Source organism: Bombina bombina, chromosome 4 (assembly GCF_027579735.1).
Source record: "Bombina bombina isolate aBomBom1 chromosome 4, aBomBom1.pri, whole genome shotgun sequence".
In the NCBI taxonomy this organism is placed as follows: Eukaryota; Metazoa; Chordata; class Amphibia; order Anura; family Bombinatoridae; genus Bombina; species Bombina bombina.
In genome coordinates this window covers 1,118,013,007-1,118,040,708 of record NC_069502.1, presented here as the reverse complement: position 1 = coordinate 1,118,040,708, position 27,702 = coordinate 1,118,013,007, and the positions used below count along the sequence as shown (strand labels likewise).

Sequence of the window (27,702 nt, the reverse complement as noted above, 5' to 3'; positions counted from 1 at the left end):
AAGTAGAGCCTAGAATGAGAACAGAGTCTATGTCATCAGAGTCTGATTCTGATACCTCTGGACATCCAATCACTGTCCCTAAAGCTTTACTTGACTCCTTGCCCTCTTAAAAGGATTTTACATCTCTGGTACAACAGGTAAAACAATGTATACGGGAGGAGATAGCGGATATAAAAAAAGACCTCACAGAGATAGGTCAGAGGGTTGCTAAATTGGAAGATGACTCGTCTCAACAACATACAGCATTGAATGACCTTACCGACAGAATATCGCAACAAGATTTGACAATCCTGCAACTAGAAAAAAAGTAAATGACTTGGAGAATAGGAGCAGGCGTCATAATATAAGGATAAGGGGTATCCCTGAGGAAGTGTCTCCACAAGATCTAAAGACTTATGTTCAAAGTTTATTTGCCTATCTGGCGGAAGAGGGAGATGATTCCACTTTTGCTTTGGATAGAACCCATAGGGCTTTGAGATCTAAATCCTTAGAAGGCCAGCCCCCTAGGGATGTAATTGTCAAGGTAACCAGCTATCCTATAAAAGAAATGTTAATGAAAAAGGCGAGACAAAAACATCCAATAAAATTCAAGGGTATAAACTTTCAGCTATTTGAGGATCTGTCATCTAGGACCCTGCTTAAAAGGAGGGACCTTAGACCTTTTACGACTAAGCTATGTCAGCAGAACATACCATATAGATGGGGTCATCCGTTTAATCTGCAGATTCAATGGAAAGGAAGAAAAATCTTTTGCCAATCACCAGATGATGTTCCTTCAGCATGTAAAGAACTCAAACTGGATCCCCCAGAGATGAGTGAAAATTTAAAGATGCCTCTAGACATTCGATCTAATAAAGCAGTCCCACTCCCTCAGAGGGTGGAATGGCAGAAGGTGTCCAACCGGAGAAGTGATAAGTTTGCCACTAGGCAACATAATACTGGAACCACAGGACATGAGATTACTTGAAGCAAATACTAGTATTGTATGATAAGGTTTATGTTATATCTGAAAAGTCTGAGTATTGCCTAGATGCATTCAGTAAGGGGGTTCCCGGTTATAGGAAATGATATAGTTGTTACGTAGTTAGTTAAAGGACCGCCAGTTCTAGATTAGATCAGGTCCTCATAGTTAAAGGGGCATTGATGAAGCAACATTTCTCACAGGTCTGCTTAAGAATTTATATATTAAGTGTGAATTCAAGTGTCTGAGTTAATTTATTTGGATTGAATTATGTATGCCTGAATGTGTTGATATGACTGCGAACAGAAATATGGTGGGCGAATGTTTGTTTGAATGTTCAGCCATGTTCTTGCCAAAAAATAGTTGTTTTTATATATGTAGACTTGGCCCCAATGGGCAATTTCCCCCTACTTGTTGTTTTTTCTATATAAAGCTTCTGATTTGGAGGCTAAATGATTTCAACACATTACTGTTTTGTTGGTAATTTTGTTGGTAAATATGTTTCTTTTTCAATGTTGTTCTTAAGCCCAGGGAATGCATATGGTAACGATACAACCAGATTAGTTCAGTCGACCGAGTGCAGCGAGTTGGAAAGAATTTCCTGATGACTATGCAAGGTAAACCACAAAATCTACACATAATTACCCAAAATGTTAAGGGGTTTAATGTTCCAAATAAAAGAGCAATGGCCCTCCAAGATTTATATAAGAGGGGTGGTAAGATCCTCATATTACAGGAAACTCATTTTAAATTAAATTGCACGCCAAAATATTTTACTACGCAATATGCTCAACACTTTCACAGTGTAAATCAGCATAAAAAGATTAATGGAGTGAGTATTTTAATCCACAGATCTATCCCATTCAAGGCACTGAAAATTGATAAAGATAGAGAGGGTAGGTTTTTATGTATAGTAGGCTTGTTGTTTGGCAAACCGGTAACACTGGTTAACCTGTATGCCCCAAATCTACATCAAGATAATTTTTTTCAACAGATAACTCGGAAAATCATAGACATATCTAAAGGACCTCTGATTATTGGGGGAGATCTTAATATACTTTTAGTCCCTACAATAGATAGCTCTAATCTATCTAATAATATTCCACACAAAGTCTCCAAGTCCATATGGAAATCTATCAAAGCACTCACTTTGATACGTGGCACTATCTACACCCTTCTAAGCGAGACTATACATTTTTCTCACACCCACACAAGAGTTATTCTCGTCTAGATTATATTTTAACGGACCACATAGCTCTTTCATACATTAAAAAATGTGATATAAAACATACTACGTGGTCAGACCACTCTTTAGTGGAATGTTTTTTACAATGGCCTTCAATACTGACACGTCCGTTCTGTTGGAGATTGGATGACTCTCTACTCTTAGACCCTCAAGCAGTGGAGAAATACACCAAGCAGATTGACTCCTATTTTTCTATAAATAACATCCCAGAAACTAAGCTAGATATAATATGGGAAGCGCATAAGGCGTATATGAGAGGTGAATTCATTAAGACTAAAGCTACTAAACAAAGGGAAAATAGGAAAATATATATGTCTTTATCAGGGGAGGTTTCAGAATTGGACTACTTATCTAAACTCAACCCTAGAGATGATACTATACGACAATCTCTCAATGAGAAGCGGGACCTCTTGAATAACCACTTACAAATTGAATCCCAAAGAAAGCTCCTGTTTTTTACAGCAGAAGTTTTACGGAGAAAGTAATAAAACAGGTAAATATCTAGCCAGGGCTCTAAGGAAACAACAGAATAAATTGTATATTCATTCCCTCAGGACAGGATCAGGTTCAGAAGTAGAGGATACAGTAGCTATAGCCAAAATATTCCAGAAATATTATCACAACCTCTACAACACTCATCTAGACAGGCCCTCTGAGACACACAGGACAAATTGTGACCAATACTTAAAAGATATAGATCTTCCCAAGATAACGCCTGAAGAGGCACAGTTATTAGAGCTGCCTATAAGTGTGGAGGACGTTCAGTCTGCAATTTCAGATATTAAATCGAATAAAGCTATGGGACCAGATGGTTTCACTACCCTCTACTATAAAACATTAAAGTCCCAACCCAGTTCACATCTCACATTGTTATTTAATTATATTACTGATATGGGTGGGTTCCCTGAAACTATGCTGAAGGCACATATCTTGGTTATTCCGAAGCCAGGCAAACCGTCCACGACTCCAGCTAACTATAGACCTATTTCTCTGCTTAACGCAGATATCAAATTATACGCAAAAATATTAGCTACTAGGATGAATGCTCTGCTACCTACACTGCTTGATGAAGATCAGGTGGGATTTGTCCAACATAGAGAAGCCAGGGATAATGTAGGTAAAGTCATCACCCTGATAGATCACATTAAAGTCACCAAAACCCCAGCTGTCTTTCTCTCAACAGATGCGGAAAAGGCATTCGACAGGCTAGATTGGACTTTCTTACACTCTACATTAATCAAATTTGGATTCCCCTCTAAATTTATTTCCCACATTTTAGCTTTATACTCCAACCCAACAGCTCAAGTAAGGGTTAACTGTCTGCTGTTGGATGCCTGTGAGATACGCAATGGGACAAGACAGGGGTGCCCACTATCCCCATTATTATTTGTACTTTCTCTAGAACCATTAGCTGCTAAACTAAGGGACAACCCGAATATAAGAGGAATAGAGATTAGAGATAAATCTTATAAGCTAGCTATGTTTGTGGATGATGCCCTAATGACTTTATCTAACCCGGTGGAATCTCTAAAATGGTCCCAGGAGGAACTGTTAAAATATAAAGATGTATCTAGCTTTTTGGTTAACCCAACCAAATCAGAATTATACCCTATTAATGTCCCAATAGACACCCTGAATTATTTTCAGATTAATAGCCCGTTTAGAGTTAATTTTGTGTCATTAAAATACCTAGGTATACATTTAACCTCAGATGAGGATAAATTACTTAAACTTAACTATGGGAAACTTGTTACTGAATTCCATTCCTTAACATCACAATGGATGCCAAAGCAAAATATATCGTGGTTAGGTAGAATTGCAGCTGCAAAAATGACTTTGCTGCCAAAAGCGCTATATCTTATTCAGGCCTTACCTATTGGAGGTGTAAATAAAGATATCCATAAATTGCAGAAAATATTGAACTCCTACATATGGCAGGGAAAGCTGCCTAGATTATCTGAAAATGTACTATATACCCCTAGAGAGAAGGGAGGTCTGGGGGTCCCCAATTTATATTGGTATAAGACTGCTATATCTTTGGGTAGAATTCTGGACTGGTGTAGACAGAAAAAGCATTCTTGTAAAAAATGTATTCAATTGGAGGGGCAATTATTAAATATACCTCATATGAGTGGGATATGTTGGGCCCCTTGGGTCTCCACAACATTACTGAATACAGGTAGAGCATACACAATCTTTAAAGAGACATGGTCTACTTGGACACAGTATAGATACAAATTCCCCAAGATCTCCACGCCACACTCCCCATTGACAACATTATTATATAATAGAGAATTTGGAGACCGTAGATCTGAGTCTGGGAAGGTGTCTAAAGAAGTTGGAGATCTGAAAGATCGAATCCCAGTTTATAATACTATACAAGAAGGTAAAATGTTAGGTAGACAGGTCCTACAAGATCAGGGATATGATTATTTTAATAATTAGTGCACCTATCATCAGATTAAACATTATATATTTACACATAAATGTAAGAAAGATTTTCTACGTCCATTGACGGCATTTGAAACACTTTGTTTGGGTCAGGTACCCATAATGAATGGTATAATTTCTACAATTTATAAGTTCCTTATGGAACTACACTTACCGCTTAGACCTACTTATGTGCAGAAATGGGAGAGAGAGATCAATATACAGATATCCCCCAAGCAGTGGAAACGATAGTCCTATTTCACAGAGAAATCCTAACACTCATCTTCATTTTTGGAAACTAACATGAAAATACAAATGAGGTGGTATCTAACTCCCAATAGGTTAAAATATATGTTTAAGAATGCGAGTAATAGGTGATGGAGAGGGTGTGGTCAAGAGGGAACTATGTTCCATATCTGGTTGGAATGTACTTACTTGAGTCCATTTTGGAAGGACATATATACAGATATAGGTAAAGCTACGGGAATCACGTTAGATTTTTTCCCCCTCTCTGGTTTTTTTCAACAATCTCTCTAGTGTTACATGTCGATTAAGACGTAGTTTAACCCAAATTATGATAAATGCGGCTAAAAAGCTGATCCTCAAACTATGGAAATCCTCAAGTATACCAACAATAACAAATTGGAGAAAGCAAGTTGACTTTACTATTAAAATGGAGAGATATTTATACTTCTCTACTAATAGGATAAATATGTATCATGATATCGTATTTCTTTGGGAGCAATATAAATATGCTACAATTCAGAATTAGTGAGAGGATGATCAGTAGCGTTTCTATGTTTCGAAGTTGGTTAATTGTGCCCCTTGGTCCTCTTATACACTGGGGAATACAGCGGGTACACGTACCAATTATGTTTATAGCTAAACTGAACTAGAATTATGCCTATATTTATACTTTGTTTATATTTATATACATATAGTGTGCTGCACTATGTTGAAATATTTGAGAAGAGAGCCAATGCAAACCCCTGGGCAATCCTATGTTTTTTACAATATTGAAATATTATTGTTAATGTTACTTTTTTTATGTTATTTTTGATTCTTGACAGCAGTTATATACCTAGAAATTTAGATTGATTGAAACAAAGTGTTTTGTATGAATATGATATATGTTTGTATCACAGATGCCACAGAAGCAATGAGAGACTTTCAAAAGAACTTTATTTCTAGTGGTGGTTATGTGTCATGTTTGTACAATGTATATTATTATGGCGATATTTTGTCTACATGTCAAACTTCAAATAAAAATAAAACATTTTAAAAAAAAGTATCTACATATTTATTTTTATTTTTTTATTTTTTTGTACTTTGTTCTGTAAATTTTTAATATCATCTAATACCAATTTAGAAAAAATATCGATACTATGGTCATAATTTGATGGCATGTATTTACTCTTACGTTTAAAACCCAAATTTTGTAAGATGTAACTTACTCGACTCAACTTCATAATTCACAGGTTTATCAATATAGCAGTCATTGGAAAACATAGATTTCAACTTGAGCGATCTAAAAAACTTAAACAGATCTTTCTCTATTTCAAAAAAATCACATTTAGAAAAAGGGCAAAAAGAAAGTCCACATTGTAACAGTGATGATTCAGTCTCTGTAATCTGTACCTGTGATAAATTTAAAACTAATGATTCACCCTTTCTCCTCGTCTGTTCCGGTTGCTCGTGCATGGTGCCATGCCTGCGTCTCTTGCCCCCACGTCTGACCTTGTGTCTGTCTCCAAGTCCCCCGTCGAGGACCCCAGATCTTGACTTGTATTAGATGTTCCTCCAAACCGGCGTCTGTTGTCTCCGTCTGCGAAAACCGGAAGCTCCTCTGACACAGTGACGTGCAGTGAGGTCAGAGGCTGGTGAGGCACTGGCAATGATACGCCCAGGAAATACACACACACACACACATATGTATATATACAGGGAGTGCAGAATTATTAGGCAAATGAGTATTTTGACCACATCATCTTCTTTATGCATGTTGTCTTACTCCAAGCTGTATAGGCTCGAAAGCCTACTACCAATTAAACATATTAGGTGATGTGCATCTCTGTAATGAGAAGGGGTGTGGTCTAATGACATCAACACCCTATATCAGGTGTGCATAATTATTAAGCAACTTCCTTTCCTTTGGCAAAATGGGTCAAAAGAAGGACTTGACAGGCTCAGAAAAGTAAAAAATAGTGAGATATCTTGCAGAGGGATGCAGCACTCTTAAAATTGCAAAGCTTCTGAAGCGTGATCATCGAACAATCAAGCGTTTCATTCAAAATAGTCAACAGGGTCGCAAGAAGCGTGTGGAAAAACCAAGGCGCAAAATAACTGCCCATGAACTGAGAAAAGTCAAGCGTGCAGCTGCCAAGATGCCACTTGCCACCAGTTTGGCCATATTTCAGAGCTGCAACATCACTGGAGTGCCCAAATGCACAAGGTGTGCAATACTCAGAGACATGGCCAAGGTAAGAAAGGCTGAAAGACGACCACCACTGAACAAGACACACAAGCTGAAACGTCAAGACTGGGCCAAGAAATATCTCAAGACTGATTTTTCTAAGGTTTTATGGACTGATGAAATGAGAGTGAGTCTTGATGGGCCAGATGGATGGGCCCGTGGCTGGATTGGTAAAGGGCAGAGAGCTCCAGTCCGACTCAGACGCCAGCAAGGTGGAGGTGGAGTACTGGTTTGGGCTGGCATCATCAAAGATGAGCTTGTGGGGCCTTTTCGGGTTGAGGATGGAGTCAAGCTCAACTCCCAGTCCTACTGCCAGTTTCTGGAAGACACCTTCTTCAAGCAGTGGTACAGGAAGAAGTCTGCATCCTTCAAGAAAAACATGATTTTCATGCAGGACAATGCTCCATCACACGCGTCCAAGTACTCCACAGCGTGGCTGGCAAGAAAGGGTATAAAAGAAGAAAATCTAATGACATGGCCTCCTTGTTCACCTGATCTGAACCCCATTGAGAACCTGTGGTCCATCATCAAATGTGAGATTTACAAGGAGGGAAAACAGTACACCTCTCTGAACAGTGTCTGGAAGGCTGTGGTTGCTGCTGCACGCAATGTTGATGATGAACAGATCAAAACACTGACAGAATCCATGGATGGCAGGCTTTTGAGTATCCTTGCAAAGAAAGGTGGCTATATTGGTCACTGATTTGTTTTTGTTTTGTTTTTGAATGTCAGAAATGTATATTTGTGAATGTTGAGATGTTATATTGGTTTCACTGGTAAAAATAAATAATTGAAATGGGTATATATTTGTTTTTTGTTAAGTTGCCTAATAATTATGCACAGTAATAGTCACCTGCACACACAGATATCCCCCTAAAATAGCTATAACTAAAAACAAACTAAAAACTACTTCCAAAACTATTCAGCTTTGATATTAATGAGTTTTTTGGGTTCATTGAGAACATGGTTGTTGTTCAATAATAAAATTAATCCTCAAAAATACAACTTGCCTAATAATTCTGCACTCCCTGTATATATATATATATACACATACATAAACACTCGCTCTCACTTTCTCACACACACACACACTCTCTCTCTCTCTCACACTCTCTCTCTCTCACACTCTCTCTCTCACACTCTCTCTCACACTCTCTCTCACTCTCTCTCTCTCTCTCTCTCTCTCTCTCTCACACTCTCTCTCACACTCATTAAAGTTAATATGCACATATACTGTATATATGTGTATATTTAACTTACAAAGTTATAATAATGTCCACTGCCCATTCTGTGAATAGAATTACATAGTCCAGTATTTCCTAAGATCCATACAATGTGTAGAAACAACAGGCAAGGGGAGTGTAGAATGATGCTTTGTGTAACCCAAAATTCACACTATCCACATAAAAAAATAAAAATAGATTTGTTCACTAAAATAATTTCACCTACTGCAAGAGATTTGCTTCTCCTACAGGAAAATATTATAATAGATTTTTATTCATGAATCAATTATTTTTTCAAAGTCTATGTTCCTAATAAATAAAATACTGTATAACGTTTGATGCATATTAAAGAGAATTATCACCCGACATTTAGACTCAGGGGCTCACAATGGTCCTGTCCTGCTTGGAACCAAGTGAATAACTACATATTTAAATTTTTCTGGAATAGCTAACTTGTAGAAAAATGTCTGATCAGATTAACAAAGGTCATCAGGTAGGTCAGTTTAATTTTTGTCAGTTTCATTCCAGATATATATATATTTTTATTACCAGCTGATAGCTAACTTGTAGAAAAATGTCTGATCAGATTAACAAAGGTCATCAGGTAGGCCAGTTTAATTTTTGTCAGTTTCATTCCAGATATATATATATTTTTATTACCAGCTGTTTAAACAGCTGGTAATAAAAATATGTATATCTGGAATGAAACTGACAAAAATGAAACTGACCTACCTGATGACCTTTGTTAATCTGATCAGACATTTTTCTACAAGTTAGCTATTCCAGAAAACCTTAAAGATGTAGTTATTCATTTGGTTCCAAGCAGGACCATTGTGAACCCCTGAGTCTAAATGTCGGGTGATAATCCCTTTAATATGCATCAAACGTATTTTATTTATTAGGAACATAGACTTTGAAAAAATAATTGATTCATGTCTTTCATGAATAAAAAATCTATTATAATATTTTTCCTGTAGGAGAAGCAAATCTCTTGCAGACGCAGTAGGTGCAATTATTTTAGTGAGCAAATCTATTTTTTTTTATTTTCACATATACAAGTTCAAGAACAAATGAGGGCCAAACACTTGAATGTATTAGACTACTACAGCTACTTTATAAATTAAATTAGATTCGCCGCGGCCAGGGGTAGTGCAAAATGCAATGCCTGCCGCTTGAGCCCCCATGCACTGCTGCTGACTGCTCCGCTCCTGAGTCCACCACTGTCTGACTCTGACTGAGCTCAGCCTGCCCTGACTCCTCCTGACGCCGAGTCACTCATGGGCTGACTGAGACTCTCCTCTTCCAGTCTCTCTGACACCCGACCGAGGCAAGCTGATGTCCGATGACAGTCTGATGACTGGAATCCATTCTGGACAATGCAGGCACTGTCTGACAGATGATCTGTCCGCTCCTCTCCTGAGTCCAGTCCACTGACTCTAACTGAGCTCAGCCTGCCCTGAGGACTCCTCCTGACGCCGGGTCACGGGCTGACTGAGAGTCTGAGACTCTCCTCCTCCAGTCTCTGATTGCGCACCTCACAGTTTCCCGCCCGGCAGTAGTCAGACTCAGCCCACTGAGACTCAGACATGCTCATGTCTGATTGGCTGAGGGGCAGCCAGGCAGGGCTGAGGGCTCCCGAGGTTTGGAGAGACAAGCCTCCGGTGGGAGCAGTATGGGCCGCAAGAGAGACTGCATTAGCTCTAATTCACCACTGGTGGCAGTCTCTAGTGGCCCATACAACACAATAGATTCATATTGCGCAATGGAAGTATAGCTGGCCTCTACTTTCTTGCGCAATATGAATGTATTGTACACTTTTTTTTTTTAAACATTAAAAGTCAATAAAGTCACCTTTTGATGGAAAAAAAAATTAAATTGGGAAAAAAAATTATTTAATTTTTTTTTATTGTTATTAAAAAGGCTGCAATACCCACATTGGCCAGGGGAGGCACTGCCTCACCTGTCTCCTATGAATGCACGTCACTGCTCTGACATCACCTCCAGTGTGTTCGGATCTCCAGCGGTACACTGTCCCCAGTGAATAATCCTCCTTGTCGCGTAGGAACTTGGTACGTTTACGTGCTTCCAGCACAGAACGAAGTTCGGTCACAGCCTTATTTGTTGTTTCCAACAATTTGCTTAATTCTTCAGTCTTTATACTTGCCTTCAACTCTGTCTCCAACTTTATCAGTTCAGACTGCTGTGTGTTGATCTCTTTCTGTAATCAATCGACAGTTAGAACCATCAGATCAAACGAACATTTGTTCAAGATATGTTCGAATTTCTCTCAGTATTCTGAATTGTTAAGCATAAGAGTCGGTCGCACATTCATCCATAAGCCGCGGGGGATTTGTCCCACCCTGTAGTATTTGGCTAATTTAGTGGAGTGCAATTCCCAGGCAAGTTTCTTTCTAGACACTTTGTCAAATTGTTTAGTGGAAACCTCTGCTGGTAAATTTTTTCAGGAAATCTCGGGAACCACGGGCAAGGGTGGTAATACATGCAGCCTCCATCTCAGTGTAGGCAAACATCTTTGAATTAGTATCTCCATAATTCGTAACTATATCAGTTACCGTATCCATTACATCCAAGTGCAAATTACCAGTGTGGTGAAAAATACAAATGCAGTCCAAATGGTACAGCACAATGGTTTTCCAATGGTTCACCCTTGCTCCCCGTCTGTTCCGGTTGCTCGTGCGTGGTGACGTGCCTGTGTCTCCCACGTCTGACCTTGTGTCTGTCTCTGAGTCCACCGTGGAGGACCCCAGATCTTGATGTGTATTAGATGTTCCGCCATACCGGCGTCTGTTGTATCTCCATCTATGAAAACCGGAAGCTCCTCTGACGTCACCTCCGGTGTGTTCGGATCTCCAGCGGTACACTGTCCCCAGTGATTAATCCTCCTCATTGCATAGGAACTTGGTATGTTTACGTGCTACCAGCACAGAACGAAGTTCGGTCACAGCCTTATTTGTTGTTTCCAACAATTTGCTTAATTCGTCAGTCTTTATACTTGCCTTCAACTCTGTCTCCAACTTTAACAGTTCAGACTGCTGTGTGTTGATCTCTTTCTGTAAACAATCGACAGTTAGAACCATCAGATCAAACGAACATTTGTTCAAGATATGTTCGAATTTCTCACAGTATTCTGAATTGTAAAGCATAAGAGTCAGTCGCACATTCATCCGTAAGCCGCGGGGGATACGTCCCACCCTGTGCAATTCCCAGGCAAGTTTCTTTCTAGACACTTTGTTGTTTAGTGGAAACCTCTGCTGGTAATATTTTCAGGAAATCTCGGGAACCACGGGCAAGGGTGGTAATACGTGCAGCCTCCATCTCAGTGTAGGCAAACATCTTTGAATTAGTATCTCCATAATTCGTAACTATATCAGTTACCGTATCCATTACATCCAAGTGCAAATTACCAGTGTGGTGAAAAATACAAATGCAGTCCAAATGCTACAGCACAATGGTTGATAGGTGGTGCAAGCTGTAGGGGTACCACACAAAGCCCCTGTAACAATGTAGCACAGTCCAAAGGAAACAACAGCACTCACCAATTATGCAAAAACTTCCATCTTTATTGGGATACTCAAAGAGAAAAAGACAACGTTTCGGACCTCTAGTCCTTAGTCATGTCACTATATAAATGCAGGTAACACACCTTAATATAGGGGATGGGGGTTAAAAAACCACACCAACAAATTAACTTTTTAACTGTGAAAACACAAATACTATTGCAGTGTAACCTGACTGAAAGAGGATGCGCCATCTAGTGACAAGCACATAAAAATACATATACATAAAATCAATTATAAATAGTTGCAAATAGCAGATATAAAAATATGGGGTGCTATCCATGTTTAGGCTGTGCGAGATGCAATAGCATGGTAAAAGGTAAATATTTCTACCATCCCCGCACAGGCAAGAAATATAGCATTAGGGGTTTATTTACATGTAATACTACTTATGCCATATATATGATCAAATGCCCATGTGGGCGGAGCTATATCAGAGAGACCACTAGGATGGTCCGGGAGAGAATATGTGAACATAGGTCTGACATTAGGAATAGTAAGCTAAAAAATCCAGTAGCAGAACATTTTATTCAGGCAGGTCACAGCATATGCCAACTTAGGTTTCAAATTATTGATCACATTAATACACCAAGGAGGGGAGGAGATAGAGAGCTGTTTTTAAAACAGAAAGAGGTATTTTTGATTAATAAACTGGAAACTTTGTTTACTATTGGAATGAATAAAGAATATGACCTTTCTGTTTTTCTTTGAATTTTTTTAAAGGACATGTAACAATGATATTTTGTATCTGATATTCTTTACTGTTGCTATTTGCAACTATGTATAATCGATTTTATGTATATGTATTTTTATGTGCTTGTCACTAGATGGCGCATCCTCTTTAAGTCAGGTTACACTGCAATAGTATTTGTGTTTTCACAGTTAAAAAGTTAATTGGTAGGTGTGGTTTTTTAACCCCCATCCCCTATATTAAGGTGGTCCGAAACGTTGTCTTTTTCTCTTTGAGTGTCCCCAAAAAGATGGAAGTTTTTGCATAATTGGTGAGTGCTGCGGTTTCCTTTGGACTGTGCTACATTGTTACAGGGGCTTTGTGTGGTACCCCTACAGCTTGCATCACATATCAACCATTGTGCTGTACCATTTGGACTGCCTTTGTCTGCTTGTCTTCAGCAAACTGTTTGCTGTCTTTCTTGTGCATCATCTTTAGAAGAGGCTTAGTTCTGGGACGACAGCCATGCAGACCAATTTGATGCAGCATGCGGCGTATGGTCTGAGCACTGACAGGCTAACTCCCCACCCCTTCAACCTCTGCAGCAATGCTGGCAGCACTCATACATCTATTTCTCAAAGACAGCCTCTAGATATGACACTGAGCACGTGCACTCAACTTCTTTGGTCAATGATGGCGAGGCCTGTTCTGAGTGGAACCTGTCCTGTGAAACCGCTGTATGGTCTTGCCGACCGTGCTGCAGCTCAGTTTTAGGGTCTTGGCAATCTTCTTATAGCCTAGCTCATATTTATGTAGAGCAACATTTCTTTTTTTTCAGATCCTCAGAGAGTTCTTTGCCATGAGGTGCCATGTTGAACTTCCAGTGACCAGTATGAGAGAGTGTGAGAGCGATAACACCAAATTTAACACACCGGCCCCCCATTCACACCTGAGACCTTGTAACCCTAATGAGTCACATGACACCGGGGAGGGAAAATGGCTAATTGGACCCAATTTGGAAATTTCCACTTAGGGGTGTACTCACTTTTGTTGCCAACGGTTTAGACATTAATGGCTGTGTGTTGAGTTATTTTGAGGGGACAGCAAATGTACACTGTTATACAGGCTGTACACTCACTACTTTACATTGTAGCAAAGTGTCATTTCTTCAGTGTTGTCACATGAAAAGATATAACAAATTATTTACAAAAATTTGAGGGGTGTACTCACTTTTGTGAGATACTGTTTATGTCTATATATGTATACATATGTATTTATATGTATATATGTATTTACAGACAAATATACACATATAAAGACATAAATACGTATGTACACACATATAGACATATTCGCAGTTAAGTAGTTGAAACATGAAAAAGTGTATTTATGCAATATTCATATTTAATAAATTGTTATACAGTGTATTTACTGTAAATATTTCACATTTCAATGTTCTTCACATAGGGGAAAATGTCATGTATTTTTAAATAGATATTTCTATACATATCTGTATATAGCTATACCTATATATTATAATCTATCTATATAGGTATAGAAAAATTTTGAACCAAAATACCATCACATATATGTAGAAATATATATTTATGAATAAATAGAACATATTCTTCTATGTGAAGAACATTGGAATGTGAAATATTCATATTTTAATGTCAGGTTTGCACACTAGAGAGTCTGCGATCTGGTTGTCACCTGAGTAGGGTGTTTTTTTGCTCCATTGGCTTCTATGGGGGAATAAGTTAATGTGTTATTCTAACTTCGGCTTTTTACGCACGTCAGGTTAGTGCACAAGCAAAAACTTTTTACTTTCAGTTTGAAATATGAGAGCTACCCGACGCGCACAAAAAGCTTACTTCTTGCAGGGGTTAGTGCGCAAGCGGAAGCATTAAATACTGCTCCACTTGTAATCTGGCCCATAGACTTTTATTTGGACTTGGCTGATAGCTGTCACATGATGCAAAGGGAAGAAAAATTGAACTAACTTTTAAATTTTTCAGAAGAAATTCTACTACTTATTTGAAACTCAAACTAATGGCCAGATTACGAGTTTTGCGTTAGTAGCTATGTGGTGCTAACGAGCATTTTTTTCTTACCGCTCACTTACCTGCAGCGCTGGTATTACAGGTTTTTACAAACCCGGCGTTAAAAGGCAAGAAGTGAGCGTTGAGCAAAATTGTGCTCCTTACTTCACTCCAATACCAGCGCTGCTTAAGTCAGCGGTGAGCTGGTCGTACGTGCTTGTGCATGATTTCCCCATAGGAATCAACGGGGAGAGCCGGCTGAGAAAAGGTCTAACACCTGCAAAAAAGCAGCGTAAAACTCAGTAACGCAGCCCCATTGATGCCTATTTGGAAACTAAAGTTATGTTTACACCTAACACCCTAACATGAACCCCGAGTCTAAACACCCCTAATCTTACACTTATTAACCCCTAATCTGCCGCCCCCGACATTGTCGCCACATACATTATACTTATTAACCCCTAATCTACTGCTCCGGACATCGCCGCCACCTACATTATACTTATTAACCCTTAATCTGCTGCCCCCAACATCACCGACACCTACATTATATTTATTAACCCCTAATCTCCCTCCCCCAGTGTCACCGCAACCTACCTACATTTATTAATCCCTAATCTGCCGCCCCCAACGTCACCGTCACTATAATAAACATATTAACCCCTAAACTGCCGTACTCCCGCCTCGCAAACATTAGTTAAATATTATTAACCCCTAATCTGCCATCCCTAACATCGCTGCCACCTACCTACATTTATTAACCCCTAATCTGCCGCCCCCAACGTCGCCGCCACTATACTAAATGTATTAACCCCTAAACCTAAGTCTAACCCTAACCCTAACACCCCCTAACTTAAATATAATTACAATAAATCTAAATAAATATTAATATTATTACCTAAATAATTCCTATTTAAAACTAAATACTTAACTGTAAAATAAACCCTAAACTAGCTACAATATAACTAATAGTTACATTGTAGCTATCTTAGGGTTTATTTTTATTTTACAGGCAAGTTTGTATTTATTTTAACTAGGTAGAATAGTTTCTAAATAGTTACTACCTAGCTAAAATAAATACAAAAGTACCTGTAAAATAAAACCTAACCTAAGTTACACTAACACCTAACACTACACTACAATTAAATAAATGACCTAAATTAAATACAATTAAATAAATTAAATACAATTAGCTAAAGTACAACCCCCCAACTAAATTACAGAAAATAATAAACAAATTACAAGATATTTAAACTAATTACACCTAATCTAATAGCCCTATCAAAATAAAAAAGCCCCCCCAAAATAAAAAAATACCTTAGCCTAACTATCAATAGCCCTTAAAAGGGTCTTTTGCGTGGCATTGCCCCAAAGTAATCAGCTATTTTACCTGTAAAAAAAAATACAAACAACCCCCCGAACAGTAAAACCCACCACCCACACAACCAACCCCCAAATAAAACCCTAACTAAAGAAAACCTAAGCTCCCCATTGCCCTGAAAAGGGCATTTGGATGGGCATTGCCCTTAAAAGGGCAGTTAGCTCTTTTGCGGCCCAAAGCCCTATCTTAAAAATAAAACCCACCCAATACACCCTTAAAAAACCTAACACTAACCCCCTGAAGATCGACTTACTGTTCTGAAGACCGGACATCCATCCTCAAGGAAGCGACAGAAGTCTTTATCCAACCGGGCCGATGTCCTCAATGAAGCCGGGAGAAGTCTTCATCCAAGCCGGGTGAAGTGGTCCTCCAGACGGGCAGAAGTCTTCATCCAGACAGCATATTCTATCTTCATCCATCCGACGCAGAGTGGGTCCATCTTCAAGACATCCGACGCGGAGCATCCTCTTCATCCGGAGTCTTCTTACTGAATGACGGTTCCTTTAAATGACGTCATCCAAGATGGTGTCCCTTAGATTCCGATTGGCTGATAGAATTCTATCAGCCAATCGGAATTAAGGTAGAAAAAATCCTATTGGCTGATACAATCAGCCAATAGGATTGAAGTTCAATCCTATTGGCTGATACAATCAGCCAATAGGATTGAGCTCGCATTCTATTGGCTGTTCCAATCAGCTGAAAAATTGACTGAATTTACTGAAAAGTTAACATTAATACAATGTCATTTGACCAGACTTTCTGATAGTCATATTTAAGTTGATTGTACTTTTACCAAGCCTCTAAAACTCTTCCTATTTTCATGTATATTAATTCATACGTAGTTCATTGATATCTGAAACTCCAGTCAGACATCAAAAGCAGAGATTAATCATAAATACATTCAAAAACATTTTCCCAAAGTATCATTATTACATAAATTAGTTTTTCTGACTAAATTCTGTACCTTGCAGATAACCAACATCACAAAATGAAAACTATGGCATAGTTTGGGTGTCCCTTTTGTTTATACCTTAAAATTTAGGGAACGCCATTCAAATGGGACTTAAAAAAATTCTGTACCAAATTATCATTATTACATAAATTAGTTTTTCTGACTAAATTCTGTACCTTTGAGATAACCAACATCACAAAATGAAAACTATGGCATAGCTTTCTGTGGAGATTTAGCTCAGTGGTAGAGCATTCGACTGCAGATCGAGAGGTCCCTGGTTCAAATCCGGTTGTCCCCTTTGTTTATACCTTAAAATTTAGGGAACGGCATTCAAATGGGACTTATAAAAATGTGTGGGTTTTCAAAAGTCTAATAATTGATAGCAATTACTCATGTCAATTTGTAAAATTAGCCAACGATAACCAACATCACAAAAAGAAAACTATGGCATAGGTTTCTGTGTGGGTATAGCTAAGTGGTAGAGCATTTGACTGCAGATTGAGCGGTCCCTGGTTCAAATCCAGGTGTCCCCTTTGTTTATACCTGAAAATTTAGGGAACGCTATTCAAATGGGACTTATAAAAATGTGTGGCTTTTCAAAAGTCTAACAATTGATAGCTATTACTCATGTCAATTTGTAAAATTAGCCAACGCTATCTCTTAAACAATTAAGAGTACATACTACACTTTGTAAAGGAAGATATAAACTGCAAGCCCCGTGTGTTTTCCTGAAATATGATTATGAAAAAATAACCTTTTGAGGAAACTTTCAAGAAAGCCTGATAAGGTTAGAATAATATCCTTTGGACTGTGCTACATTGTTACAGGGGCTTTGTGTGGTACCCCTACAGCTTGCACCACCTATCAACCATTGTGCTGTACCATTTGGACTGCCTTTGTCTGCTTGTCTTCAGCAAACTGTTTGCTGGCTTTCTTGTGCATCATCTTTAGAAGAGGCTTACATCTGGGACGACAGCCATGCAGACCAATTCGATGCAGTGTGCGGCTTATGGCCTGAGCACTGACAGGCTGACTCCCCACCCCTTCAACCTCTGCAGCAATGCTGGCAGCACTCATACATCTATTTCTCAAAGACAGCCTCTAGATATGACACTGAGCACGTGCACTCAACTTCTTTAGTCAATGATGGCGAGGCCTGTTCTGAGTGGAACCTGTCCTGTGAAACCGCTGTATGGTCTTGCCGACCGTGCTGCAGCTCAGTTTCAGGGTCTTGGCAATCTTCTTATAGCCTAGCTCATATTTATGTAGAGCAACATTTCTTTTTTTCAGATCCTCAGAGAGTTCTTTGCCATGAGGTGCCATGTTGAACTTCCAGTGACCAGTATGAGAGAGTGTGAGAGCGATAACACCAAATTTAACACACCTGCTCCCTATTCACACCTGAGACCTTGTAACCCTAATGAGTCACATGACACTGGGGAGGGAAAATGACTAATTGGACCCAATTTGGACATTTCCACTTAGGGGTGTACTCACTTTTGTTGCCAACGGTTTAGACATTAATGGCTGTGTGATGAGTTATTTTGAGGGGACAGCAAAAGTACACTGTTATACAGGCTGTACACTCACTACTTTACATTGTAGCAAAGTGTCATTTCTTCAGTGTTGTCACATGAAAAGATATAGCAAAGTATTTACAAAAATTTGAGGGGTGTACTCACTTTTGTGAGATACTGTTTTTGTCTATATATGTATACATATGTATTTATATGTATATATGTATTTACAGACAAATATACACATATAAAGACATAAATACGTATGTACACACATATAGACATATTCGCAGTTATGTAGTTGAAACATGAAAAAGTGTATTTATGCAATATTCATATTTAATAAATTGTTATACAGTGTATTTACTGTAAATATTTCACATTTCAATGTTCTTCACATAGGGGAAAATGTCATGTATTTTTAAATAGATATTTCTATACATATCTGTATATAGCTATACCTATATATAATAATCTATCTATATAGGTATAGAAATATTTTGAACCAAATACCATCACATATATGTAGAAATATATATTTATGAATAAATAGAACATATTCTTCTATATGAAGAACATTGAATGTGAAATATTCATATTTTAATGTCAGGTTTGCACACTAGAGAGTCTGCGATCTGGTTGTCACCTGAGTAGGGTGTTGTTTTGCTCCATTGACATCTATGGGGGAATAACTTAATGTGTTATTCTAACTTCGGCTTTTTACGCATGTCAGGTTAGTGCACAAGCAAAAACGTTTTACTTTCAGTTTGAAATATGAGAGCTACCCGACGCGCACAAAAAGCTTACTTCTTGCGGGGGTTAGTGCGCGAGCGGAAGCGTTAAATACGGCTCCACTTGTAATCTGGCCCATAGACTTTTATTTGGACTTGGCTGATTGCTGTCACATGATGCAAAGGGAAGAAAAATGGAACTAACTTTTAAATTTTTCAGAAGAAAATCTCCTACTTATTTGAAACTCAAACTAACGGCCAGATTACGAGTTTTGCGTTAGGAGCTATGCGGTGCTAACGAGCAGTTGTTTCTCACCGCTCACTTACCTGCAGCGCTGGTATTACAGGTTTTTACAAACCCGGCGTTAAAAGGCAAGAAGTGAGCGTTGAGCAAAATTGTGCTCCTTACCGCACTCCAATACCAGCGCTGCACGTGCACGATTTCCCCATGGGAATCAACGGGGAGAGCCGGCTGAGAAAAGGTCTAACACCTGCAAAAAAGCAGCGTAAAACTCAGTAACGCCGCACCATTGATTTCTATTGGGAAACTAAAGTTATGTTTACACCTAACACCATAACATGAACCCCGAGTCTAAACACCCCTAATCTTACACTTATTAACCCCTAATCTGCCGCCCCCGACATTGTCGCCACCTACATTATATTTATTAACCACTAATCTACCGCTCCGGACATCGCCGCCACCTACATTATACTTATTAACCCTTAATCTGCTGCACCCAACATCACAGACACCTATATTATATTTATTAACCCCTAATCTCCCTCCCCCAATGTCATCGCAACCTAACTACATTTATTCATCCCTAATCTGCCGCTCCCAACGTCACTGTCACTATAATAAACATATTAACCCCTAAACTGCCACACTCCCGCCTCTCAAACATTAGTTAAATATTATTAACCCCTAATCTGCCGTCCCTAACATCGCTGCCACCTACCTACATTTATTGACCCATAATCTGCCGCCCCCAACGTCGCCACAACTATACTAAATGTATTAACCCCTAAACCTAAGTCTAACCCTAACCCTAACACCCCCTAACTTAAATATAATTATAATAAATCTAAATAAATATTAATATTATTACCTAAATATTTCCTATTTAAAACTAAATATTTAACTGTAAAATAAACCCTAAGCTAGCTACAATATAACTAATAGTTACATTGTAGCTATCTTAAGGTTTATTTTTATTTTACAGGCAAGTTTGTATTTATTTTAACTAGGTAGAATAGTTACTAAATAGTTACTACCTAGCTTTTGAGGAAACTTTCAAGAAAGCCTGATAAGGTTTGAATAATATCCTTAAATTAAAAAAACATTAAGAAGACCAAAACATTGTTAAAAAATGATTATTAATACAAGTTAGTTTGACAAGACTTTTTGATAGCCATATTTAAGTTGATTGTACTTTTATCAAACCTATAAAAATCTTCACATGTTCATTTTTTATCACTTTATACAGTTTATTGATATCTGAAACTCCAGTCAAATATCAAAAGCAGACATTAATCATAAATGCATTCATTAACTTTTTTCCAAGTTATTATTCCAAAAATTAGTTTTACTGACTAAATTCAATACCTTTAAGATAACATACATTACAAAATAGAAAATATAGATCCAGGTTTCTATTAATACATTAAGAAGAAAAAAACATTGACAAAAAATTAACATTAATACAATGTCGTTTGACCAGACTTTCTGATAGTCATATTTAAGATTATTGTACTTTTATCAAGCCTCTAAAACTCTTTCTATTTTCATGTATATTAATTCATACGTAGTTCACTGATATCTGAAACTCCAGGCAGACATAAAAGCAGAGATTAATCATAAATACATTCAAAAACAATTTCCCAAATTATCATTATTACATAAATTAGTTTTTCTGATTAAATTCTGTACCTTTGAGATAACCAACATCACAAAAAGAAAACTATGGCATAGGTTTCTGTGGGGATATAGCTCAGTGGTAGAGCATTCGACTGCAGATCGAGAGGTCCCTGGTTCAAATCCGGGTGTCCCCTTTGTTTATACCTTAAAATGTAGGGAACGCCATTCAAATGGGACATAAAAATGTGTGGCTTTTCAAAAGTCTAATAATTGATAGCTATTACTCATGTCAATTTGTAAAATTAGCCAACGCTATCTCTTAAACAATTAAGAGTACATACTACACTTTGTAAAGGAAGATATAAACTGCAAGCCCCGTGTGTTTTCCTGAAATATGATTATGAAAAAATAACCTTTTGAGGAAACTTTCAAGAAAGCCTGATAAGGTTAGAATAATATCCTTAAATTAAAAAAACATTAAGAAGACCAAAACATAGTTAAAAAATTTATATTAATACAAGTTAGTTTGACAAGACTTTTTGATAGCCATATTTAAGTTGATTGTACTTTTATCAAACCTATAAAAATCTTCACATGTTCATTTTTTATCACTTTATACAGTTTATTGATATCTGAAACTCCAATCAAATATCAAAAGCAGACATTAATCATAAATGCATTCATTAACTTTTTTCCAAGTTATTATTCCAAAAATTAGTTTTACTGACTAAATTCGATACCTTTAAGATAACATACATTACAAAATAGAAAATATAGATCCAGGTTTCTATTAATACATTAAGAAGACAAAAACATTGACAAAAAATTAACATTAATACAATGTCGTTTGACCAGACTTTCTGATAGTCATATTTAAGATTATTGTACTTTTATCAAGCCTCTAAAACTCTTTCTATTTTCATGTATATTAATTCATACGTAGTTCACTGATATCTGAAACTCCAGGCAGACATAAAAGCAGAGATTAATCATAAATACATTCAAAAACAATTTCCCAAATTATCATTATTACATAAATTAGTTTTTCTGATTAAATTCTGTACCTTTGAGATAACCAACATCACAAAAAGAAAACGATGGCCTAGGTTTCTGTGGGGATATAGCTCAGTGGTAGAGCATTCGACTGCAGATCGAGAGGTCCCTGGTTCAAATCCTGGTGTCCCCTTTGTTTATACCTTAAAATGTAGGGAACGCCATTCAAATGGGACATAAAAATGTGTGGCTTTTCAAAAGTCTAATAATTGATAGCTATTACTCATGTCAATTTGTAAAATTAGCCAACGCTATCTCTTAAACAATTAAGAGTACATACTACACTTTGTAAAGGAAGATATAAACTGCAAGCCCCGTGTGTTTTCCTGAAATATGATTATGAAAAAATAACCTTTTGAGGAAACTTTCAAGAAAGCCTGATAAGGTTAGAATAATATCCTTAAATTAAAAAAACATTAAGAAGACCAAAACATGGTTAAAAAATTAATATTAATACAAGTTAGTTTGACAAGACTTTTTGATAGCCATATTTAAGTTGATTGTACTTTTATCAAACCTATAAAAATCTTCACATGTTCATTTTTTATCACTTTATACAGTTTATTGATATCTGAAACTCCAATCAAATATCAAAAGCAGACATTAATCATAAATGCATTCATTAACTTTTTTCCAAGTTATTATTCCAAAAATTAGTTTTACTGACTAAATTCGATACCTTTAAGATAACATACATTACAAAATAGAAAATATAGATCCAGGTTTCTATTAATACATTAAGAAGACAAAAACATTGACAAAAAATTAACATTAATACAATGTCGTTTGACCAGACTTTCTGATAGTCATATTTAAGATTATTGTACTTTTATCAAGCCTCTAAAACTCTTTCTATTTTCATGTATATTAATTCATACGTAGTTCACTGATATCTGAAACTCCAGGCAGATATAAAAGCAGAGATAAATCATAAATACATTCAAAAACAATTTCCCAAATTATCATTATTACATAAATTAGTTTTTCTGACTAAATTCTGTACCTTTGAGATAACCAACATCACAAAAAGAAAACTATGGCATAGGTTTCTGTGGGGATATAGCTCAGTGGTAGAGCATTCGACTGCAGATCGAGAGGTCCCTGGTTCAAATCCGGGTGTCCCCTTTGTTTATACCTTAAAATGTAGGGAACGCCATTCAAATGGGACATAAAAATGTGTGGCTTTTCAAAAGTCTAATAATTGATAGCTATTACTCATGTCAATTTGTAAAATTAGCCAACGCTATCTCTTAAACAATTAAGAGTACATACTACACTTTGTAAAGGAAAATATAAACTGCAAGCCCCGTGTGTTTTCCTGAAATATGATTATGAAAAAATAACCTTTTGAGGAAACTTTCATGAAAGCCTGATAAGGTTAGAATAATATCCTTAAACTAAAAAAACATTAAGAAGACCAAAACATGGTTAAAAAATTAATATTAATACAAGTTAGTTTGACAAGACTTTTTGATAGCCATATTTAAGTTGATTGTACTTTTATCAAACCTATAAAAATCTTCACATGTTCATTTTTTATCACTTTATACAGTTTATTGATATCTGAAACTCCAGTCAAATATCAAAAGCAGACATTAATCATAAATGCATTCATTAACTTTTTTCCAAGTTATTATTCCAAAAATTAGTTTTACTGACTAAATTCGATACCTTTAAGATAACATACATTACAAAATAGAAAATATAGATCCAGGTTTCTATTAATACATTAAGAAGACAAAAACATTGACAAAAAATTAACATTAATACAATGTCGTTTGACCAGACTTTCTGATAGTCATATTTAAGATTATTGTACTTTTATCAAGCCTCTAAAACTCTTTCTATTTTCATGTATATTAATTCATACGTAGTTCACTGATATCTGAAACTCCAGGCAGACATAAAAGCAGAGATTAATCATAAATACATTCAAAAACAATTTCCCAAATTATCATTATTACATAAATTAGTTTTTCTGACTAAATTCTGTACCTTTGAGATAACCAACATCACAAAAAGAAAACTATGGCATAGGTTTCTGTGGGGATATAGCTCAGTGGTAGAGCATTCGACTGCAGATCGAGAGGTCCCTGGTTCAAATCCGGGTGTCCCCTTTGTTTATACCTTAAAATGTAGGGAACGCCATTCAAATGGGACATAAAAATGTGTGGCTTTTCAAAAGTCTAATAATTGATAGCTATTACTCATGTCAATTTGTAAAATTAGCCAACGCTATCTCTTAAACAATTAAGAGTACATACTACACTTTGTAAAGGAAGATATAAACTGCAAGCCCCGTGTGTTTTCCTGAAATATGATTATGAAAAAATAACCTTTTGAGGAAACTTTCAAGAAAGCCTGATAAGGTTAGAATAATATCCTTAAATTAAAAAAACATTAAGAAGACCAAAACATGGTTAAAAAATTAATATTAATACAAGTTAGTTTGACAAGACTTTTTGATAGCCATATTTAAGTTGATTGTACTTTTATCAAACCTATAAAAATCTTCACATGTTCATTTTTTATCACTTTATACAGTTTATTGATATCTGAAACTCCAATCAAATATCAAAAGCAGACATTAATCATAAATGCATTCATTAACTTTTTTCCAAGTTATTATTCCAAAAATTAGTTTTACTGACTAAATTCGATACCTTTAAGATAACATACATTACAAAATAGAAAATATAGATCCAGGTTTCTATTAATACATTAAGAAGACAAAAACATTGACAAAAAATTAACATTAATACAATGTCGTTTGACCAGACTTTCTGATAGTCATATTTAAGATTATTGTACTTTTATCAAGCCTCTAAAACTCTTTCTATTTTCATGTATATTAATTCATACGTAGTTCACTGATATCTGAAACTCCAGGCAGACATAAAAGCAGAGATTAATCATAAATACATTCAAAAACAATTTCCCAAATTATCATTATTACATAAATTAGTTTTTCTGACTAAATTCTGTACCTTTGAGATAACCAACATCACAAAAAGAAAACTATGGCATAGGTTTCTGTGGGGATATAGCTCAGTGGTAGAGCATTCGACTGCAGATCGAGAGGTCCCTGGTTCAAATCCTGGTGTCCCCTTTGTTTATACCTTAAAATGTAGGGAACGCCATTCAAATGGGACATAAAAATGTGTGGCTTTTCAAAAGTCTAATAATTGATAGCTATTACTCATGTCAATTTGTAAAATTAGCCAACGCTATCTCTTAAACAATTAAGAGTACATACTACACTTTGTAAAGGAAGATATAAACTGCAAGCCCCGTGTGTTTTCCTGAAATATGATTATGAAAAAATAACCTTTTGAGGAAACTTTCAAGAAAGCCTGATAAGGTTAGAATAATATCCTTAAATTAAAAAAACATTAAGAAGACCAAAACATAGTTAAAAAATTAATATTAATACAAGTTAGTTTGACAAGACTTTTTGATAGCCATATTTAAGTTGATTGTACTTTTATCAAACCTATAAAAATCTTCACATGTTCATTTTTTATCACTTTATACAGTTTATTGATATCTGAAACTCCAGTCAAATATCAAAAACAGACATTAATCATAAATGCATTCATTAACTTTTTTCCAAGATATTATTCCAAAAATTAGTTTTACTGACTAAATTCGATACCTTTAAGATAACATACATTACAAAATAGAAAATATAGATCCAGGTTTCTATTAATACATTAAGAAGACAAAAACATTGACAAAAAATTAACATTAATACAATGTCGTTTGACCAGACTTTCTGATAGTCATATTTAAGATTATTGTACTTTTATCAAGCCTCTAAAACTCTTTCTATTTTCATGTATATTAATTCATACGTAGTTCACTGATATCTGAAACTCCAGGCAGACATAAAAGCAGAGATTAATCATAAATACATTCAAAAACAATTTCCCAAATTATCATTATTACATAAATTAGTTTTTCTGATTAAATTCTGTACCTTTGAGATAACCAACATCACAAAAAGAAAACTATGGCATAGGTTTCTGTGGGGATATAGCTCAGTGGTAGAGCATTCGACTGCAGATCGAGAGGTCCCTGGTTCAAATCCGGGTGTCCCCTTTGTTTATACCTTAAAATGTAGGGAACGCCATTCAAATGGGACATAAAAATGTGTGGCTTTTCAAAAGTCTAATAATTGATAGCTATTACTCATGTCAATTTGTAAAATTAGCCAACGCTATCTCTTAAACAATTAAGAGTACATACTACACTTTGTAAAGGAAGATATAAACTGCAAGCCCCGTGTGTTTTCCTGAAATATGATTATGAAAAAATAACCTTTTGAGGAAACTTTCAAGAAAGCCTGATAAGGTTAGAATAATATCCTTAAATTAAAAAAACATTAAGAAGACCAAAACATGGTTAAAAAATTAATATTAATACAAGTTAGTTTGACAAGACTTTTTGATAGCCATATTTAAGTTGATTGTACTTTTATCAAACCTATAAAAATCTTCACATGTTCATTTTTTATCACTTTATACAGTTTATTGATATCTGAAACTCCAGTCAAATATCAAAAGCAGACATTAATCATAAATGCATTCATTAACTTTTTTCCAAGTTATTATTCCAAAAATTAGTTTTACTGACTAAATTCGATACCTTTAAGATAACATACATTACAAAATAGAAAATATAGATCCAGGTTTCTATTAATACATTAAGAAGACAAAAACATTGACAAAAAATTAACATTAATACAATGTCGTTTGACCAGACTTTCTGATAGTCATATTTAAGATTATTGTACTTTTATCAAGCCTCTAAAACTCTTTCTATTTTCATGTATATTAATTCATACGTAGTTCACTGATATCTGAAACTCCAGGCAGACATAAAAGCAGAGATTAATCATAAATACATTCAAAAACAATTTCCCAAATTATCATTATTACATAAATTAGTTTTTCTGACTAAATTCTGTACCTTTGAGATAACCAACATCACAAAAAGAAAACTATGGCATAGGTTTCTGTGGGGATATAGCTCAGTGGTAGAGCATTCGACTGCAGATCGAGAGGTCCCTGGTTCAAATCCGGGTGTCCCCTTTGTTTACAACTCTTTCTGTGGGGATATAGCTCAGTGGTAGAGCATTTGACTTCAGATCGAGAGATCCCTGGTTCAAATCCGGGTGTCCCCTTTGTTTATACCTTAAAATGTAGGGAACGCCATTCAAATGGGACATAAAAATGTGTGGCTTTTCAAAAGTCTAATAATTGATAGCTATTACTCATGTCAATTTGTAAAATTAGCCAACGCTATCTCTTAAACAATTAAGAGTACATACTACACTTTGTAAAGGAAGATATAAACTGCAAGCCCCGTGTGTTTTCCTGAAATATGATTATGAAAAAATAACCTTTTGAGGAAACTTTCAAGAAAGCCTGATAAGGTTAGAATAATATCCTTAAATTAAAAAAACATTAAGAAGACCAAAACATGGTTAAAAAATTAATATTAATACAAGTTAGTTTGACAAGACTTTTTGATAGCCATATTTAAGTTGATTGTACTTTTATCAAACCTATAAAAATCTTCA

At 36.1% G+C, this 27,702-nt stretch overlaps 7 non-coding genes across 7 annotated transcripts; all 7 read left to right on the top strand.

Moving 5' to 3' along the window:
* The first annotated feature begins 21,187 nt into the window (after positions 1 to 21,187).
* TRNAC-GCA (transfer RNA cysteine (anticodon GCA)) lies at positions 21,188 to 21,259 on the top strand. Its single transcript has one exon. It is a non-coding gene; the product is annotated as a tRNA-Cys (tRNA).
* A 920-nt stretch (positions 21,260 to 22,179) lies between these two features.
* TRNAC-GCA (transfer RNA cysteine (anticodon GCA)) lies at positions 22,180 to 22,251 on the top strand. Its single transcript has one exon. It is a non-coding gene; the product is annotated as a tRNA-Cys (tRNA).
* A 920-nt stretch (positions 22,252 to 23,171) lies between these two features.
* Positions 23,172 to 23,243, top strand: TRNAC-GCA (transfer RNA cysteine (anticodon GCA)). Its single transcript has one exon. It is a non-coding gene; the product is annotated as a tRNA-Cys (tRNA).
* Positions 23,244 to 24,163: 920 nt separating this feature from the next.
* Positions 24,164 to 24,235, top strand: TRNAC-GCA (transfer RNA cysteine (anticodon GCA)). The gene has a single exon. It is a non-coding gene; the product is annotated as a tRNA-Cys (tRNA).
* A 920-nt stretch (positions 24,236 to 25,155) lies between these two features.
* TRNAC-GCA (transfer RNA cysteine (anticodon GCA)) lies at positions 25,156 to 25,227 on the top strand. Its single transcript has one exon. It is a non-coding gene; the product is annotated as a tRNA-Cys (tRNA).
* A 920-nt stretch (positions 25,228 to 26,147) lies between these two features.
* On the top strand, positions 26,148 to 26,219 carry TRNAC-GCA (transfer RNA cysteine (anticodon GCA)). The gene has a single exon. It is a non-coding gene; the product is annotated as a tRNA-Cys (tRNA).
* A 920-nt stretch (positions 26,220 to 27,139) lies between these two features.
* On the top strand, positions 27,140 to 27,211 carry TRNAC-GCA (transfer RNA cysteine (anticodon GCA)). The gene has a single exon. It is a non-coding gene; the product is annotated as a tRNA-Cys (tRNA).
* Positions 27,212 to 27,702: the final 491 nt, after the last annotated feature.